The sequence below is a fragment of the Hermetia illucens genome, chromosome 3 (genome assembly GCF_905115235.1).
Source record: "Hermetia illucens chromosome 3, iHerIll2.2.curated.20191125, whole genome shotgun sequence".
Lineage (NCBI taxonomy): Eukaryota > Metazoa > Arthropoda > Insecta > Diptera > Stratiomyidae > Hermetia > Hermetia illucens.
In genome coordinates this window covers 160,701,738-160,721,621 of record NC_051851.1, presented here as the reverse complement: position 1 = coordinate 160,721,621, position 19,884 = coordinate 160,701,738, and the positions used below count along the sequence as shown (strand labels likewise).

The window sequence follows — 19,884 nt, the reverse complement described above, 5'->3', positions numbered from 1 at the left end:
GCTAAAAAGACCAGTTGATCACTGGTCTCGAAAACCCTACTAAGCCCCTACTAAGAAAAGCAAAGAGGAAGAAAGCTGAGAATGAGGATGCAACTGGTCTAATATCGGTTTGTGCACCCAGTACAATTAACATGGGAAGGTTTTCAGCAGACGGCTGAGGAAGGCGCCGTCACTGCGCCACTAGGTATAGCTATATCCGTAGATATCGCAGGAAAGGAAGCGCTACCATCAACGGAGACCCATACTGGACCCAGCAGACTCCTCAGGGAAATAATTAACGGTTTCTACAAACTCTTCAATACAAAAGTGTTACAAGGGAGGAAACTCCTATAATGTCCTTAAGTATTGGAAAGCACCTGGCTTGGATGGCATTCATCCAGCGACGCAAAAGGAGGATACAGAGTATTTGAAGCGATCTCTAGAAAATATCTTTTTGATTAGTCTGTGCTGCGTGCCGACCTCTTCGCGTAAGGTTAGGATAGTCTCCATAAAAAACCATGAGGGAAGGCTGATTCAAACCCAAAGAACTTCAGACAAATCAGCATAACATCATTCTTGCTAAAATGTCTGAAGAGACTTGTTGATTGTCATGAATGAATAGGTGCCAAGGCTCTGAACGATTGGGATATTCATTTTTTGTTACTTTAATTAAGTAGATCTTTGCTATGTGCTAAAGTGGACGCTGATCGCTTTGTGCTAACAGAAATAATGATAGGCTACCTCCAAGGACGTGTGTTATCGCCATGTGTTGATCAACTCATTAGTACGCAAACGGCAAAACCTGTCAATACACTTTAAAACTTATGCGGATGACGTGGCTCGAGATCTGGGATTATGATTTGATGATTAGCGGTTATGATTTGATTAACAGTTGAAGCCTCAAGCATGTCTTTCAGGAAATTCAAATGAAACTGCAATGGTATTATGAGGATACTGAATGAATGAAGGAAATAACCTTCCAACTCCGAAGAAGTGAAATATTTGAGAGTTATTCTAGATAAGAAGCTTCTTTGGAAAAAAACATGTGGAGGCAATGTGCGATGAGCTCTCACAATCTACGAGATATGCAGACAGACCTATGCCTCGACATAGGGACTTAAGCTTTATATGGTAATGTGGATACCGTCGCTATCATCGGATATATATAGTATATATTCAGAGAACTGGAATGACAGCAGCTCATAGCCTAATTCATTTAGGTCTACGAGGAAACAGCAGTCGTGAGGGACGTTGAGCACTGGAAGTAATATTAGAAAAACTGAACCTCCGCCGGCTGATTCTCGAATCTTCATCTGTTTAGTAGAGGATATAAAAATAGCCTGAATGGTAGAGAAAATTGAAGCAGACTCGAAGAAAACGTGGTAGGGTTTACTGAAGTCCTCTACACCCATGACACAAAAGCATAATAGATTTAGGAGCTGGGCCTATCTCTCAGATATAAACGGGAGTTAGCCTTTTTCCTTTTGACAATAAGCAACGGTCATTCAGGCTGAAGTATATGCGATCCGAAAAGCTACAATCTGGGTAACTGAAAAGTAATTGAAAGACAGGCGCATCGCAATGAGCAGCTATTGTCAAGCCGCTTTGAAGGCGTTGAGCATTCCCTCGATCATCTCAAAAACCGTTGTCGTTGGCTAATACTCGGGAAAATCGAGAAACAGCTGCCCATAAGAACAAGTCGCAGTGCCTATATCTAGCTTGAGATACTACACACGTATATATGTAAAAAGCCTGGGCAGACAAATAAAGAAGGAAAATCGTTCATGGAACATCAAAAAAACAGAAATATGCCCAGAATGGACCCTTGAGGTGGAGTGAGCGTTCGATGCTCTCTAAATACTGGCAATGTGTATTTTTGATTATAATTTTCGTAGTCAAACGTAGGGGTATAAAGTAATAATTAGAGTGGATAGCACAACCGGACATACAGTTGTGATGCGCCTTAGCCTGTAACGGAGCCTTGAAGTCAAGATGCTATCAGAAACCGGCCCTGGCGTAAAGTTGTCAAGAATGTTGGAGGCAGTAGATCGATGTTTCAAAGCCATCTGCTCTTTCACTATGAGATGACCGAAGTGCTTAGTAATCTAGTCGTTGAATTTTGAGGACTTTGAAACTAGCCCTATTTAGATAGGTCGATAGTCTACAGTAGCTAGAAGCTAGTTTTGAAAATAACGATAATAAGGCGTACTATCAGAAGGTGTGGAAAGTGGCAGGCTTCAAGGGTTTTGTTCAAAATTATGCTTAAAGGGAGGGAGATCCAATATTTGCAGTTATCTAAGAAAAGCTTAAGCCCGCCATGCATTTTCAGTTCGGTCTGTCAGTTAGGCCACAATACACCGGCCACCAGTTGTACTGAAAGCACCATCCACGGCAGGCTAAAGCGGCATCAGTAGTTCAACTTTGTACGTGGAGATGCAAATTTGACATATTTTTGTGCATAATAATTTTTAAAAAATGTTTTCCAGTGATAAAGATACCGACAGCCTAAAAAACAAGAAATTCTCGCTCACAGCCTAAACAAACATTTCTGCCCGGTTGGCCGAATCATTTTTCATTCGATCACCAGCCGCCTGAATAATCAAAACTCACAGACTAACTGCATCTTATCTTCAGGCGTAACTGACAGGCCGAACTGAATGCGGATGGTGGGCTTTAGAAGACCCATCGGAATCAAATCTGACGTTGGTGTGAAGTTCGTCAATGAGAAGCTCTCTTAAGGAAAGAGTGAGAGGAGAAGCTTAGTTTGAGGAAATGGCAGGCGAGCCATTCAAATTGATGGAAGTGGAAAGAGATTGAATAGGTTTACGAGAGTGGCTAGTGTGGGATCAAAACAGCCTAATATCTCTACGTACTAGTGGAGTGAGGTTCATTTGATAAGAGGTCCTCTGTTTCTTAAGCACCGTGTGGACGCTCTATTCATTCAGATTCTTTTTCAGGGATGAATTTTTCACAAGAAAGATTTAATCTTCAATTGTTGACAAACCAAGAACAGAACCTTAACGAAAAACGAAAATTGTATAGCCCTGGTCTTGCAGATTGAATCGTTAGTTTCTCCAATCGTGTTTTACACCGTCGTTGATTTTCCAAAAATTGCCTTTTCTAAGGTTTTGCGTAAAACAAAATCTTATTAGAATCAATCCAATGTCAGTCTGTCCATTTATCTCAGCCAATTTAATCGAAAACGGCTGAACGAATCGGCATGGCCGCAGGGACTTCAATAGGAGGGAGATGAATAGGTAGAGTCGAAACCGGCCGGAACTATGCCCAAAATTCCCATAGGGTAAATGGCCGCTCTACATAAGATTGGAAACGGAGCCAGAACCGCCTTTTCAGTATCTTCAGCGGATCTACCATCGAGCGTTGACTTAAAAACGCCCCTCATCCCTTCCCGGCAAATAAATACCGGACGTAACGATCCCGCTCGCCCGTGATTATTGCCCTGAGTACTTAGGTACTTACAACTGAGTCGACTGGTATCCAACAGGTAAAAATCACTTCGACGCCCTACCGCTGTAATCACTGGATTAGCCGGACACCTTAATGGTTTGTATAAAATAAAAACTTATTAAAATCGGTTTACTGTCTGTCTGTCTGTTTTTTTATAGAAGTTGAAAACATCGAAAGCTTACCCGCTTTGCCTCACTGAACTATCTATAAAGATTACACCATCGGGTGGATTAAAGCCCTAACGGCTTACTACTGCGGTGATAAGTGTTCCTTCCCTACCGGATTTTCGTAAGCGCTCTAACCTTCGAAGCTGCTCCCGAGTAAAGCTTCCTGCCATACTCTGATTGTGCGTCTTCTCTCTTCCCGTTCTCGCTTTTCGGCATTGTGATCACCGCGTATCTTAGAACTTTATAATCTTCTCATCTCCTCAGTCAAAATATCAGCAGGCACCATCCCTACCATACGCCCTAACAATTAATTAATAATAATATTAAGCACTTGGATCCAAACTGGTGTTGCGTATACCAGAATGAATGAGTACACTCTGGCTGGCAACAGCCTCCTCGATGGTTTGGATCCTCTACTATTAGGCATCAGCGGGGCCACAACTTTTCCTGGTGTCTCACTCGCGTGGATCAAGTGTTCCTTGAAGTTTAATCGATGATCCAGCATAATACCGCGATATTTGATGGACGTCAACTTCAACCCATGTGATACCAGCCATTCCTTTGTAAGGCTACCCGATGTCTTACATACCCAGACAGACAGCTACTTATTTTTGGGCAGCATGGTGGCTCGTCGTGCCAAAATCGATCTAGATAAGCATGATAACCTCCATGGCCACTTAAGCACTGCGTTAGTCCATAGTTTGATTCTCCGTGGCTTGTTTTATTACATCTTCAAATGTCTGGAATGATGCGGTGTGTCCAATGATCAGTTTGTCACTCGTCTCATCTCTTTTACCACTCTGCGATAGATTCTCACCATGCTAGCAGTTGTCGAAATACGCTAGACTCCCTGGTTGCATAAATTTTGTCGTAGAGACGCCGAGATTCATTCGTCAAAATTTCAATCGCTAGCATCTCTGCTACTACATATGCTGGTTCCCCTGATATTGTCCGATAAGCACTTCATACCCGGAGGGCAGCTGATACACCATTGCTAGTTTTTTTGTTTAATTTTTCCGAGTTTTCTGAGGTTTAATTTTTTATGGTCATTCACTTTAGTGAGCATGAATTACCCTTCTTTTTTGAAAGAAGAAGATAGATTTGGATTTGGTTAGATTAATCTATAGGCCCAATCTTTGGGGCTCAGCGACGAACGCATTCACTTGCACTTGCAAACATTTGGAGGGAGCTTTATTATTATACGTCAGCGCATGGATCGAAGTCAGTTTCAGTGCACATCCTATTCAAATGTTGGGATTTGCTCTTTGTGATAAGTAGTTACAATTTTCTCTTTGCCTTTTTGTATTGTATGTGTAGCTCCACGAATTCAGGTCAGCATCTGTTGCGCTGGGAGCATCTCCTAGATTTGAGGCAGTTTTCCGACATTTCTCGGTTTCTGGATTCCACCGGAAATTAGAATTCGGATTTTTAAGCAAAAATAAAATTTCAAAATTAGCCAACGTAATGCGCGTAGCACTCGACTGAAAAGTAGATGAATACCTTAAGCGGTAACAGAGTTTCAACTACATGCACACATGAACGCTCCTTACCTGAACAGTAAGGTTAAGCGTTGTTCGGGGAGGGTAGTTCCTGAATGGGGGACCAAAAGTTAACATTATTTTTTAGCTTTAATTGTAGTAAGTGTTAAATAATGCTGAATTATCGTCGTTAATACCTACGCTCGATACGGCATTCTCTGCAACAAAATTAATAACTCTTGAAAATAGCCCACAATTGAGTTTTTTGCTCCAAAGTGCAAATGGAGCGGTTGGTCACCTGAAGTTCCTCAGATAAAAAGATCGTGAAACCATGATGATTTCTTTTTACTTAGCTCGGATCTAATAATAGTGCGGCATACACTATTCGCTTAGCGTCAATATTTCTGTATTGCTCCGGGCTAGATAATAATTTGAATGGTTTCAATCGAATATATTTTCCTATCATATCATCTTCCCCGAATTAGTCCACGCGTGTTCAAATTGAAGCCCACATCCATAACTACATTGTGTTTCTTCGTCACGTAATGAAACATTATTTTTCGCTGTCCACATAGGTTAGTTACGTGGCTTTACACAACTGCAATGATTTCTTCAAATGCACACTCGATTATTGCAATTCGAAATCGATTATAGATTGTGGTGGGTTCGTCAAGATATTTCCTCAATTCGCAAGTGAAAATACAATTTTAGACAACCCAGCAGCCTCTAGAAAAAAATTGGGAAATTTATTAACATCTTCGGAATCAATCTTAATTTGAAGCCACGACGCGGAACATTAGGGGATGAAGTCATGTGTTGAGTATCTGACACGGTTTTCTTACTTTCTTATGAATGATAAAAGAGCAAGGAAGCAGGATAAGATGCCGTGTCAGTGTCACCGGATGTGAGTAGGAACTATGCATTTCGTTTGAACAAATTTATTTATACCCAAAAAGCTTTACCTTGCCATAATCGTGGGATGCCAATCATCTTGAAGCTATGCTTCTTCGGTGAGGAATTTTGTATTGTCTATGATTTAGGTAGTCATCGCTCGGTACAACCTTCATGAAATATTAACTTAAACACGTTTTTTCAACTGTGGAAGATGAGATTATGCTGTAACGTTTATGAAACTCTATTCGTAACCTTAAAATCAAAGAATGCGTGGTAATGAACGATTCCATCCCAACCACCAAAAATTTGCCTAATGCCCGGCACGGTTCTGCAAAAACAGCTCCTTCACAGATCAATAACACGCATCAATCTATCCAGACCGATCGTGCATCTGCGGTTTTTTCGCGTGCACAGGTGATTTGTAATTAGAAATTATCCAATTAAGAAAGTGACAAGTTCATTGATTGATTGTTATATCTCGTTCCTTGGCAAAGCATGGCCAATGCACGGCAATGTCTGGCGATCGTTTGATTAGCAAATGAAAATTAACTGACGAAGATCGACAGATATTTCCTTTTAATATGCTCATTAAGGCCTTCGGCTTTGAGCCTAGAATACGCTGTAGACAGAAAAACGTGTATAATTGCGAGGAGGTCGTTGAAGCGACAGATTCTGAAGAAGATAGAGTGAAACGTGATTTGCAAAGTAATTGCGGGAGCTGTAGTGTGGGTAGTCGGATCTTACAAAGGTTTGAAGGGAGGAGTGAAATTTGTTCAAAGACGTGCTGTGGTTTCAGAGAGATTTAGTGCATCGCGAATTACTTATACATACTCCGTGGATTACAGTTTTATAACTCGGATAAACTTAAAGGGGGTTTTACTCAATTTTCCCAAAAATATGGAGAGTATTTTGAGGCCTGGACACCATATGGAGGCAGCTTCATGAATTTTTTCAGATTTTGCGGTTGGGTAGTTTCTGAGAATGGGTCCATTAAAGAAATCATCACTTTCCACCCCTCCCACTCCCCGCCTTTCTAACAAATCTCAAAACTAAGACCGATTTCGAAAAGTGCTAATCAAGACCTTTCACTCGATACCCCATATGACTATATTCGGTGAAAAAAAATTTCCACCCCCCCTTTTGCATGTATGGAGACACCCCCCCCCCCCCTCCCTAAATCTTAAAGTAGGATGATATCACTCACTGCATGTCTGGGCGTTCATAGTTCCCATCTTCTCACCAAATTTCGTGTCAATCGGTACAGCCGTTTCTGAGAAAAGTGCATGTAACAGACAGACAGACAGACCTGAGAGGAGTGGCCAGATCTTCCATCAGACGCGACCCCAGCTAGCGGATTGGGGCATACCTATTGATGTGTAAATATGTGTTCATGCACTTTTGTTTTCTGACTGTGTATGGGCTAGTGTTTGCTCATCTCTGGTGCGCGGACCAAAATGGCTATTGAAAGGATACCCAGAACATAAAACCACTATGGAAGACATGAGAAGGAGGAAACTTACGATACAAGGGCTCGGAACCCCAGTACCGGCGGCTTTTGGGAGTGAGCAAGCGGGCTCTCGGTCGTGGATATCCCTCGACCGCAGTGCCTCGGTGGTGGACAACTTGGCCATCGTGGCTACAAGTATTTTAGATTTGGAAAAGGAAGTGTTTAAGCGAAGTATCACTCTACCAAGAACACCAGTAACAAAATCGAGGAAGCATGAATTGAAAGCAGATCACTGGACGACAAAAATAGCAACAACACCGACCGCACATATCCAAGAGGAGCAGCAGCAGGAGATACTCCAAGACCAGGAAAAGGACCCATTTAGAAGAAGTTCGTCAACTTTGAGATCTCCGCCAATGCCAAACATCAAAAAAGATAAAACGGAGGAAAGGTCAATGAATGCCAAATGTGAAGGACTATTTAAAAGTAGTAGTCTGGTTAGGAATCATGGAGAGTAGAGCCCTTGAAGCAGAGGAATTACCTTTCACACAGCTTGGTGCAAAAATAGTGGAGCTATCTGAGTTTATCAAGGACAAGCACAACGTGCACCAAGCCATAAAAAACATGGTGAGAGCTATTAGAGTGCCCTACAGCAAATCGCAGCAGGAGGAATGAAATTCCAAGGGCAAGTGGAAATCTGTCGCCCCAACGGTGTCGCAGGCGACCCAAGTGACACCTAATCGTAGTGGAATCAACCTGCCACCAAACAAGAGAGTGCGGGAAAAAGATGTGGATCCTATGGGAAATTAGCAGGCTCCTAAGAGGAAAAAGGGAATACAAATAGTTCCGAAAGACGGAACTAAAAGCACCGAAGAGAGAAAGCAGGTCCCCCAAGCGCGAGCTCCGACAATTGACTCGACAAAATCCGATGGGAATGAAAACGGTGGATGGACCAAGATAGTTAAGAAAAAGACGAAGAAAAAGGCCAAAGTGCGAATTCGCCCAGAAGCGATTGTAATCTCCAGCAATCGAAGTTTATCCTACGCGGAGATACTGAAAAAGGTCAAAGCTGACCCCGACCTAAAAGGTCTAGGCGGAAATGCGTGCAAGATTCGAAGGATTCAAAAGAGTGGCCTCATGTTTGAGCTGAAAAAAACTAGCTTGGGGAAAACTGATGACTTCCGAGCTCAGGTTAAGAACTCACTTGGGGAGAATGTCATAGTACGGACCCAAAAACATGAGGTCTATATACAGTGCAAGGATCTCGATGAAGTGACATCCAAAAGAGAAATTTTCACTGCCTTGATGGAACAGTTCAAGTTGGAGGAACTTGCCGAAGAGTCCATTGTGAGTTTGCGGAAAGCCTATGGCAATACCCAACCGGCCACATAACGATTACCAGTGGACGCAGCGCAGAAGTTATTGGCAGCCGGGAAGGTTCGAATCGGATGGGTTGTTTGCCGTCTGAGAGAGCAGATTTCTCTAAAGAGGTGCTTCAAGTTCCTCGCGTTTGGACATTTCGCGAAGGCATGCACTAGCGGCATCGATCAGTCCGATCGATGTCGAAGGTGTGGGGAGAAAGGCCATATTGCCAAAGCGTGCAATAAGCACCCTAAATATTTATTGTGCGAAGGATTACCGGCATATTGCCGGATGTGGTAAATGCCCGGAATTTAGGAAGGCGCTAACTTCAATGAAAAATGAGGTTTATTCAAATAAACCTCAATGATTGTAGGGTCGCTCAAGATTTACTCGAGCAGACCATCTACGAATCAGAGGTGGAAATTACCATCATTAGTGAGCCCTATAGAAACCGTCACGGTGGTGTATGGGTTACAGATTAGACTGGTGGAGCGGCGATATGGGCATGTGGTTGACAAGCCATACAAAGTATTGGGGGTCAGACATACAGCGGCTTTGTGTGGGTGAAAATAAACGGGGTATATGTGTACAGCTGTTACACCTCACCAAGCCTGACACTGTCCGAATTCGAGGAAATGCTTGACAGTCTTGTTCTCGACGCAAGGGGTCGTAGTCCAAGGGTGATTGCTGGTGACTTCAATGTTTGGGCCCGTGAGTGAGGTAGCAGAGAGAGACAAATGCAAGGGGTCGCAGTCTATTAGACGCTTTCGCACAATTGGATATCATTCTGGCGAATGAAGGAAGGGGGTCTGCCTCAATCGTAGATCTAACTTTTGCCAGCCCTGCACTGGCACGTGGTATGTTCTGGTGCGTCAGCAAGGACTACACCCACAGCGATCACCAGGCAATCTTCTTTGAGCTATGGGTGCAGTCACCGGGCAGAAGACCATCATGCCTGAAACCGAGAAAAATGTCAGGCTGGTTCGCAAAAGCTCTGGATGAGCAGACCTTCACAGAGGTGCATAATAAAGCAGACACCTCTACGGAAAGAGCTGTCCATGTCGCCCAATGCATCGCCAAAGCGTGTGACCCCTTCATGCCTAGGAGTTGCTCATTTCCCCAGTAGAAGACCAAACTACTGGTGGAATACTGAACTGGCCAGCCTTCGATTAGTCTGTGATCGAGCCAGAAGAACGGTAGGCACAAACGACCAATGGCAAAAAGAGCGCGCCTACAAGGAAACAAACCTCCGGGTCTGGATGGCGTTCCGAATAGGGCCCTTAAGCTTGCCGTGAAATCGAGACCGAACATGTTCGCTGAGTTGTTCGAAGCGTGCATGTCCGAGGGGATATTTCCTACATCATGGGGACGACAGAAGTTGGTGCTACTGCCTAAGGCTACCAAACCTCCAGGTGAGTCAACCTCCTATAGACCAATTTGTCTTTTGGACACTGTGGGCAAAATGCTAGAGCGAGTAATCTATAATAGATTACTTCCGGTTGTTGAGAGCCAGGGAGGTCTCTCAGATCGGCAGTATGAGTTCTGGAAAGCCAAATCAACCATTGATGCCATCAAAATGGTTACTGGCTTGACCGAAGATGCAATCCACGGAAAGGGCGGTAGTAGCAAATATTGCATAGTAGTGACCCTGGATGTGATAAATGAACTTAATACGGGAATCTGTGACGAAGATTGGTATTCCCGCTTATCTTGCAGCTATTGTCAACAACTATTTACAAGAACGGGGGGTTTGGTATGACACCGATGACGGACCCCAGGAGTACGTTGTCTCCACGGGTGTCCCACAGGGCTCCGTACTGGGCCCACTGTTGTGGGACATCATGTACAACGATGTTCTTAATCTTCTTCTGGAGGAGGCCACGGTGGTGGGCTACGCCGATGATATAGCGCTGGTTGTGGTCGCAAAGCACCTCGAATATGCTGAGTTATCATGCGAAGCGATCAGTGCTGTTAAGGGTTGGCTAGAGAGTTCTGGTCTGACATTTGTGGAGGAAAAAACGAAAGCGGTCCTCATCACCAAGTGCCCGTATTCAAATTGGGAATCATATCATCACTTCTAAACCTGCCATCAAATACTTGGGAGTGATGATAGACGGGTAGCTTAGCTATAAGCAACACGTGCAGTATGTTTATGACAAAGCATCCACTGCAAGTGTGGCCTTGGCAAGGATGATGCGAACGTGGGAGGGCCACGGCATGCTTCCAGGTTGCTTATAGCTAGGGTAGTGGGTTCGATCCTGCTCTATGCAGCTCCAGTTTGGCGAAAGGCATTGCAGGTTGCATTTTACGATAACAAACTGAGTTCAGTCTACAGAAGAACAGCCCTAAGGGTGTGCTCAGCATTCAGGACTGTCTCAGATGATGCAGCATTCGTCATCTGTGGAATGATGCCCATTGACATCCTGAAAGATGAGGTGACGAATATATATAATGCGAAGTCTATCTTTCCTTTATCGCAGACAAAAAACCCGAAAGGGAGAGATCTCTAAATAGATAGCAAGAGCATTGGGAACGCTCGGGAAAGGCTCGGTGGACACATAGGCTCATCCCTGCCTTCAAGGAGTAGAGAGACGGCACGGTGAGGTTAATTATAATCTTACTCAGTTTCTCACGGGGCATGGAGGATATCGCCAGTACCTGTTGACGTTTCAACCAGATGGTCCCAGAGGACCCAGAGCATGTATTCTTCCACTGTCCAAGGTTTGTGGCGGAAAGGAAGAACCTAGAGGAGGCTCTAGGAGAGGTGCTCGTACCAGAGAATCTGGTGCGAAAAATGTTAGCATGTTAGGAAGACTGTGATGCGATCAACTCCATGGTCATATCTATCCAGAGCAAACTGCGAAAGGCAGAGGAGACTAGAAAAGCGCGGTTCGTGCGCGAAAGGGGACCAAGCTAAAATGAGCTGACTTCGCCCCGTGATGTCATACGGTGGTTCCAAGGAGCTTGGGGGCAATCGGGGGTGATTTTAGTGGGTAAGAATCTCACACGCTAGCGTGTCCAGGCCTGTGTCTTTTGAAGATTTGCAAACAAAATCTTAAAAAAAAAACCCACCTTCCTTCCAATTCCGATCGCATTCGCCAATCCATCTATGCAGCATCACTTCTATCTGCGAACATAATGTCATCAGATAATTTTAAAGAAGCAATGACTACTTATCTGCAAGCTTAATCACAAAAGTATGAATCTTAGGGTGCCAGCATCCAGCTGGCATGTTCATGGCTTTTATCTAGAAACTATGTGCAAACCAGTTGGGCAAGAGATGATCCCCTCACTGTCTGACGTACAGCAACAAAGTATCAGCGATAAATTCTGCATTAGTCAGACTTTCATAATTAACCATAACGTAATCTTGATGAGGTTTTTTTTCCGTATTGTTTATATTGTTTGTTTCCCATGAGTCAAACATCAATCAATAAAAGCGCCATGACTACCTTTTTTCTGGGTCCACTATCAACAGAACAACAAAACCTATCACAGAAGACACGATCAACATAATAATAACAAATTGTGTCGTCAGTTCGCCCGTGCGCTCATCGTGGTTATGATAAAGCATTTGGTATTGTAGTAGCACCACAAGCATCACAGCCTTGTTGAGGAACAAAAAAAACACAAATATTACAACGAAACATAATTCATCAATGCGCGCTGGGGAGGTGTTAAGATTATTGCTTCTGGTCAGTGGTGAGTTCTTCCAGCGTCGGAATCACGCGAGGAATGTTAATGGCTGCTTGAGTTAGTTTGGTGTTTGGCTTTTTCAGTACGATTGGCTCAAGATAGTCATTGTTGCTTTACCTGGAAGGTGGGAATTTTGTTGCAATGGATCAGGTGACAGTGTAAAAGAAATCTAGTGCGGAAAAGTGGAAATTCTTAGTGATTAGTGGTGATATGTAGAGCTTTTCTGCAAGACGGTCGTTTGTGTTTTTTGTGTAGCTCCGGAGCTAAGTGGATTTTATTGTCACTTTCTATTTGGAATACTTCATAAGGAGCCTCAAATATAAAAGCGTTGATCTTCATTGAAGGCGGTGATCATGATGCGCCTCACACATTCCCTAGGTAAGCTTATAATACCCCCTTATAATCAACCCCTCTTCATCTGCATATGCAGATGCAGGCAAGAAAGTCAATCTTCAGGAAGTATCAGTGAGGCGGGGAGCTGCCTAAATCGGGGGCGGTATCCCGAATTTCCAAGGGATAACATGACAACGAGGTTTCACTCCGATAGGAAGTTTCAAACATTTTGGAGTAGTAAGGCAAACTAGAAGAGCGTGGCTGTGACATACGGCTTAAATCAGCAACTGACTACTTAGTACACTGACAGATCCCTCACAGCAGAGGGAGTGGGTGCCTGTGTCAATGGTCCAAGGAAAATGTACTTGGAGCCAATGGGTAGGCACACTAGCATATTCCAGGCGGAAATATACGCCATAGACAGATGTACCAACTTTAATCTCCAAAGGCACTATAGGGGGCAGAACATTGTTATCCTCACCGACAGCCAAGCAGCGATTAAGGCACTTCGATCCAACCAGATGAACTCTAAACTGGTGTGGGAATGCCTTGAGAGACTGAATATACTCGACTCCTCCAACAAGGTCTGGATTCTTTGGGTTCCATGCCATGCTGGGTTGGAAGGCAACGAGGCAACGGACGAACTAGCCAAGAAGGGAGAAGGGGTGCCTTTACACGGGCCAGAACCTTGCCTTAAGAGACTGAATACGCTCGGTTCGTCCAACAAGGTTTGGATACCCTGGGTTCCAGTTCATATTGGGTTGAAAGCCAATGAGGTTGCGGACGAACTAGCCAAGAAGGGAACAGGGACGCCTTTACAGAGGCCAGAACCCTTTTGTGGAATCGGAAACGGGCTTATGGCTATGACATTAAAAATAAAGAGGAAACTATACTGGGCCTGCCTACTAGGAATGGAGCAGTCCAGGGTACTTATTGGGGGATACGAACCCGCGCGCAAAAAGGATTGCTTAAACTTCACAAAAAGAACCTCCAAATCATAGTGGGAATTCTCTCTGGTCACTGCCGCCTAAACTATCACCTAGGGAAGCTATCTACGGACACTGCTTGCAGATTCTGTGCGGAGTGTGACGAAACCTCTATTCACGTTCTAGGACATTGTCCGGCACTTGTGCAAAGTAGGTCGAGACTTCTGGGAGAACACTTAATATCAGATGCAAAGTTGAAACAACTGGAAGTACGGAATATACTAAAATTCCGAACGGTTATAGACTTGCTTGAGATACTATGATTAATAGGTACACTATAACGGGCAAAAGGGGCACAATAGTTAGTTAGGTGCGACTTCCTCTTAACAGAATAATACGAGGGGGACCCAAGAAAAACGGGAATTTCGTCATAACTGCTTTATTTCTCAATATTTTTATACTAAATTCTGATCACCTTCAAAATATTCGCCTTTGACTACAACGCACTTCTCCAAACGATTCTTCCATTGTTCAAAACATATTTTAAATTCACTCATCGGGATGTCCTTTAAGCCTTCCAGCGATTTTTGTTTCACCTCCTCCACAGTGGCAAAACGCTGTCCTTTCATATTCCTTCGGGATCGTATCCATAGCACCACGATTCATCACCAGTAATCACCTTGGAAAAAAAATTATGGTCCTCTTTGAGCTGATTTTGAAGCTCATGGATGCCATGCCTGAAGTCGACGCTCCCTTTGCTCGTCTGTGAGAAGGCGCGGGTCGAATCTGGTTGCAACCCTTCTCATGTGCAAATCTTCGCATCAAATTCTCTGAATTGAACTCCATGACATTCTCGACATCTCACAGAGTTGATCAATGGTTCGGCGACGGTCTTCGTGGACGAGGGCATTGGTTTTGTCGACGTTTCCTGAACGAAGTTGGTTTTCAGTAGACATTTCTCCATTTTTAAAACGCGAAAACCAATCGTAAACTCTGGTTTTACTTAAGGCAGCATCCCCATAAGCAGTCTTAAGCATTACAATAGTTTCTGTGACCGATTTCCCCAACAGGAAATAAAATTTCACTGCCGCGCCTTGTTCTCGACAATCGTCCATTACGTTTTCGCCGAAATGTAAAAAGTTGTTTTACTGAAAAAAATCTCACAGGCGAACCGATGCACTCACAGCGACACAATTTCACACACTGACGCAGGTGGCGTAACACTAACGGACATGTGGTCAAACAACAGGTTCCGCCACCCTCTCTCCCCACCACAGCGGAATTCCCGGAACTTATGGGTCCCCCCTCGTAAGATCACTGAACAATGTTTACCCCCAGTGGGCTCATTGTCCTAAACTACTCAACTGAATAATCTGAAAAAATCATAATTATGTTTCTGTATGTGATCTAGACCTCAAAGTACCCATGCTACCTTCTCAAATCAAGTCAGTAATAGTATTTTATTATTACATTATGGAAGACCACCTAGAACCTCCTCCTCCTCCTTCTCTTCAGGTTATTTCAAAGAGTGAACCACAACGAAGGCATTGGAAAAAACCAGCGGTAGAAGTCTCTTACAGCATGGCAATGACAACAGCCTTATTATACATCACACTCCGCCAGATGGGTCCCAACTTCAAGCCCTGTTGAATCCACTGTTCAAATCGGGGACTGTTCTCCTTAATTCTATTGCAAATCTCCAGAATGTGTAGCCATGTAACGCCGCTTTAAGTTGTTTTGCTCACTTTCTGTGAGACAGACTCCACCCTCATATTTATTTATTTTTATCAACTGTATCTACCAGGGACGGATAGACAGTCTTTTTTTCAGGAGGTGGAAATCTTCAAAAGACTCTGGTCTGGGCACGCCAGAGTAGGACTTTTACCTACTAAAATCACCTCCGACTCCCTCCCTACCCCGTGGAACCACCTTTAAGTATTACATCACGGGGCGGAGTTAGCTTACTTTAGCTACGTCACCTTCCGTCTACCCGCGGGGTTAGTAACCGCACTTTCCTCACTTCTTCTGCTTTTCGTAATTTATCCTGGATTACTGCGATCATGGAATTGATCGCATCCCAGTCTTCCTGGCAAGCTACCATTCTCCGCGCAAAATTTTCCGGTGATAGCATTTCACCTAAAGCTTTCTGTAGTTTTCTCCTTTCTTCCGCGAACCTAGAGCATTGGAAGAATACGCGCGCTGGGTCCTCTGGGACTCCGTCGCAGTTTGGACAATTAGGTGAGGTGTTCAATTTAAATCTGCACAGGTATTGAAGGTATCCTCCATGGCCGGTGACAAACTGGGTGAGATTATAATTAATCTCCCCATGCGACTCCCCGTTAGAAGGGATCAGCCTGTAAGTCCGACGACCCTTTTCTGACTGGTACCATTGCTGTTGCCATCTTCTTATGGATCTCTCCCTTTCGGCTTTTTTCACCTGCGATAAGGGGGAGATGGACCTGGGGTCGTAGATGTTCATCATTTCGGTTGCCAGGATGTCAATCGGCATCATTCCCGAGATGACGAACGCTGCATCGTCTGAGTCGGCCCTGAAGGCAGAACACAGCCTTAAGGCTGTTCTTCTCAAAACCGTACTCAGTTTATGTGCATTACCTAAAACCTGCAGCACTTTTCCCCAAACTGGGATTGCATACAGCCTGATAGACCACCACCCTGGCTGCAGCCTGCAAGTATGGCGTGGTCCTTCTACGTTCGGCATCATCCTTGCGAGAGTTATATTCGTGGGGGATGCTTTTTCGCAAGTATGCTCTATGTGCTGCTTAAAATTGAGTTTCCCTTCTATCATCACCCCCAAGTATTTTTTGGCCGGCTTGGAAGTGATGATACAATTCCCGATTATAATGCAGGCGTAATTTGTTTTGCGGCGGTTAGTGATGAGGATCCCTTCCGTCTTTTCTTCCGCGAGTCCCAGCCCAGCACTCTCTAATGAAGCCTTAACAAGATTGATTGCTTTGCTTGAGTACAATTCAGCATCCTCGAGATGCTTTGCGGCCACACTCAGTGCTATATCATCTGGGTAACCCAGCGCCGTGTCCTTTTCCGGAACCGGAAGTTTAAGTACATCATTATACATGATGTCCCACAGTAGTGGGCCCAGTACAGAGCCTTGTGGGACACCCGCGGAGACAATGTACTCCTTGGGTCCATCATCTGTATTATACCAGAGTGTCCGCTCTTTCAAGTAGCTATCAATAATAGCGCCGAGGTGGTGGAAACACCCATCGTCGCCAGAGACTTTCGTATGAGGTTCCAATTGACCGAATTGAATGCATTCCTCACATGCAGCGTCGCGGACAGACAATCTGTCAGAGGTTCTTTTTGTCTGTCACGCCAAGTCGGTCCTTCGTCTCCACGCTGGTTCTGAAACAGTGTTCTTTCATCATGTAACACCCAATCTGGAGAACTCGTTCTTTCGGATTCTGTTTTGGGATACAGAGTACCCACCGACAAACCTTTTCATCTGCTATAGACAGTTTGTATCCAGCAGACACCGCAACAAAGTGGCAATAAGGCTTGGGAGCAAACCTATAAATGATAATTCAGCGTGTACTTCACAGCATTTAACGTGGAGCATAGTGTCGGCCTTATACACTATCCCGCGGTATTTCTCTCCCTTTGACTGTGACATAATCTGGTTTTGTTTAACTTCTAGATTCCTGGTTTATTACTCGCGCCCATGCATCGCTTTCAATTCCTAAATGTCTACCCTTCCTCATTTCGTCTAAAGTTAGTACCAAACAATTTATCCTAACGCTAATACTTATTTTTCGCCGTAATTTTTCTAAATAAGATATGTATTCGCCACTAAAGGTTTGGCTGTTTGCCTTTGAGATGCCATGAAATTCCATTACCCACTTTCGACCTCCATTGGTCATTCCTAAGATTCTTTACCGAAGTTTACTGAGTTCTTACTTTTTCCTGTAGTTAGCACTCCCTTGAAGAGTTTCAGGTGTATAATCCAGCTTGATAAAAGAATCTGCAAGATTCATTTCATTATTATCTCAATTAGCTCTTCATACCTGGGACTCTGCGTTAAAATAGATACATATATAAGAAATACTGGAGCACCAGGTGAAGGAATTTTAATAAGTCGTAATGATTTTATGTCGCACGCATAAAACCGGAATAGATAAGCTTGAGGATGGGGGTCTGAACGGCTCATGTATGCATGCATTGCACTTACATACAATGAAGGAACGTGTGGAGAGAATATTCCATTCGTCCAATTCCGCTAGCACATACAAACTATTCATTAAAATTGTAATTGCAATAGTTTTGTCACATCCATTACAACGTGGAAGACCTGGTGCGGTAATATCCTCAATTATTCTCGCTTTAATGTTGTAATAACATTATCTTGCAATATTAAATGCATGCCAAGTGCTCGTTATCCAGTTTAATGTTTTAATTATGCATTTTAGATTGTTAGTGGTACATCAATGTGGACATGGATGTAAGCTTATGATGACGTGCATCCTAGAAAATGCCTCAAAAGAACCTATTTAGTTAGTGTGTTCCATTGATATTAGTAATGCGCGAGATCTCCGTAAAAGATGCAAAAGATTTTATATTGTTACATGTTAAAATGTTCTCAAAAAAATATCATCCCAATAAGATAGGACGAGACAGTAACGTAGATTCGCTAATGGCTGTTATCTTCTTTGTAATTGTTAACGGCTACGGTGGATTCAAAATGAATTAATACAATCTTGTCAAGACTCGAAAGAAGAAGATGGTCACCCCCTTGTTCCTTGATGGTCGAGGACGTCGTAGGGAAGGAAACTAAAGATATGTTGTTCAAATCCACATAATTAGTGTGCCGTGCGTTATGGCCCAATCTATACTTCGTATGAAAGAGGTGCACCAAAAGCAAGTGAAGTAGGATTCGACATTAGCTAGTCTAAAACCAAATGTATGGTTCAAAAACCAAAAGGTTTTCCTTTGACGCAGAGTATCAGGATGTGAGAATACAATTTCCATCAGGTTAACCAATTCGAATAATTAAGGTTAGCCAATTCAGTTACAAATCGTGTGTACTCATAAGATATTTTACGCATCCTCTCTATTATGAAGTGAAAGAAGTTCAATAAGAAATAAAGCAGATGATCTATGGATAGTGAATAGCTCAAAATTTCTGGGGATATGGGGAGGCAGCAAAAAAGTAAGCCAATGGGTCTGGTAAAAAACATAGAAGACCAGAGACAACATTCAAGGACAAAAAGGCAGATGTCAGAAGTGGGAAATTTTGCCACAGAATACACACTTCTATTATTATAAAAATACAAATGGTGATTTATCTCGAAAATTTAATGCTAATTGTTGGTGGCAGTGTGCAATAGTTTGACAAGCAAACCGTGTATACAGTTGAACCTGATGCTAGCAATAACAAAATTTTCATAGAATCAAAATGTAGATTAATTTGTGGTTTGTAAGTTAGGACTAATGGGGTAATTTGACAAAGTAAAGGTTCAAGTATCAGCTCGGAGAAAGAACGGGTGAGCCAGACAGAAAAGGTAGTTCGCATAAGATAAAAATTGGGCGCATTCAAATAATTGATTTGGAGGGAATCTAAGCTACTTAAGTCGAGAAAACAAAAAATTCATGACTGCCCGTTTGGAGTGATGTTGTTTTGTAGTTTCAAACGCGTCAAATTGATAATGGATTGCTCTTTCTTCGGAAATCTTCTTGCCCTTTGGATAGAATCTTGATGTCTTCGTATATGTTCCTCGATAGCTTCTGTAGAATTTTTGACCAGGACATCGACATCGCAAGTGTGTTCATTACTATTCATTCATCATGCTTGGTAGAAACCCACTAAATTCCTCATGTATTTCTGTTGACTGAGAAAGCTCCATAAATGTTGCATCATTGCAAGTGTCTGCCTCAATCGGTCCAGAATTTAGTTTGAGTAAATTATCTTTGCTCCTCCTCATTGTCTGCTGAATTAACAATCGATAATTTGAGTCACCATAGTAATATTCTGCCTCAATGGCTCGAAGTTGCAAGTGAGTTTTCTAGGGCTGACATTTTCTGCCAAATGAAAGAACATACGAAAACGAATCTTCCGCTAATTTGCTCAATAGAAGCTATGCCTGTTTTTCTATTAAATGTGG

The 19,884-nt window shown here is 43.3% G+C and overlaps 1 protein-coding gene across 3 annotated transcripts in view; it reads left to right on the top strand.

Moving 5' to 3' along the window:
- The window catches only part of LOC119650970 (beta-1,4-glucuronyltransferase 1), a 339,594-nt gene that overhangs the window by 216,621 nt on the left and 103,089 nt on the right, over positions 1–19,884 (top strand). Inside the window, exon 1 of one of the 3 annotated variants that reach the window (XM_038054233.1) lies at positions 12,499–12,869. The exons of the other annotated variants lie outside the window; for them this stretch is intronic. The gene's annotated coding sequence lies outside the window, so the exon portion shown is untranslated. Of the gene's footprint in view, positions 1–12,498; positions 12,870–19,884 lie in introns of those variants that run through there. 3 annotated transcript variants of the gene reach the window in all.